Source organism: Carlito syrichta, unplaced genomic scaffold, assembly GCF_000164805.1.
Source record: "Carlito syrichta isolate Samal-C Ts95f unplaced genomic scaffold, Tarsius_syrichta-2.0.1 Scaffold304455, whole genome shotgun sequence".
NCBI classification, from domain to species: domain Eukaryota; kingdom Metazoa; phylum Chordata; class Mammalia; order Primates; family Tarsiidae; genus Carlito; species Carlito syrichta.
Window position 1 is genome coordinate 123,306 of NW_007248551.1, and position 1,340 is coordinate 124,645.

Genomic DNA, 1,340 nt, shown 5'->3' on the forward strand with positions numbered 1-1,340 from the left:
TGAACCCGTAGGCTCAGGCAATCCACTCACCTCAGCCTCCCAAAGGCGCAGGATTACAGGCTGAGCCACTGAGCCTGGCTGCCCAGGCTATTCTTGAACCCATGGACTCAGACAATCCCAAAGTTCTGGGATTACAGGCTTGAACCACCACACCCAGCTGAGACCTCATCTTTAAAATTAGCCAGATGTGGTTTTGAGTGCCTGTGGGTCCCAACTACTTGAAAGGGTGAAGCAGAAGGATCAACTGAGCTCAGCTAGTTGAGGCTACAATAGTATTCTCCAGCCTGGGTGACAGAGACTCCAACTCAAAAAAAAAAAAAAAAAGGAATATCCAACCTGTATTAAGTAAATGCATTGTAGTGATGACTTAGAAGAAGTCGTGAAGCTAAGGAGTGAAAGGTGGCAGATTGGGAAATACTGGTGTGATGATCAGTTAATTATGTCACCGGTATGGAAAAGGATTAGAGGCCATGCGACCAGGGAGCAGGCGAGGGTAAGTATCCAGGCATTAGAGGGCAGTGTCCTGGCCTAGACTTGGGAGGTGGGGAAGGGATGGATTGGATATGATGTTCACAGGCAGAAAGGTTGAGGATCTGGTGCCTATAGGTCTAGGGGAAGGGACTGAGGACAGGTGGGGACACAGTGGGTATAGCGGGCTCAGGACACCTGAGGAAGCATCCAGAAGGTTTGGCGCATGGAGGGTCCCTAGTACTAGAAGAAAATGTGGGACTAGAGGCAGATGGTGTTGTCTGCAGAGACACGAACTGAGGTCACGAAGGTAAGATGGCCAGGGAGAGAGTGCAGGGAGGGAGAAGCAGAGTGGCCGCTGGACTGAGCCCTGTGACTGAAGGAGCAGAGGACAGGATGAGCAGAGAAGGAGCTTGAGGACTAGCTGCTGGTGTGAGAGAAGCTGGAAGAGCATGGGGCCACTGCTAAGGGAGGAGCCTTTCTTTTGGCTTTTTTTGAGTCTGAGTCTCACTCCGTCGTCCAGGCTGGAGTGCCGTGGCACACTCATGGCCACCCCAGTGTCGATCTGCTGGGCTCAGGCAATCCTTCCACTTCAGCCTTCCAAGTAGCTGGAACTGCAGGCATGCGCTACGACATCCGGCTAATTTTTTGTAGAAACAAGGTCTCAGCTGGCTCGCTAGCTCAGCCTGTAATCCCACGCCTTTGGGAGGCTGAGGTGAGTGGATTGCCTGAGCCCGCGGGTTCGAGACCCGCCTGGGCAACTTGGTGAGACCTCATCTCTACGATAAATCAAAATGAGCCGGGCATGGTAGTGCGCGCCTGTAGTTCCGGCTACTTAGAAGGCTGAGGTGGAAGGATCGCTGGAGCCCAGC

The 1,340-nt window shown here is 52.8% G+C and overlaps 1 protein-coding gene across 1 annotated transcript in view; it reads left to right on the plus strand.

Annotated features, from left to right (window-relative positions):
* The window catches only part of SUPT5H (SPT5 homolog, DSIF elongation factor subunit), a 38,565-nt gene that overhangs the window by 7,669 nt on the left and 29,556 nt on the right, over positions 1-1,340 (plus strand).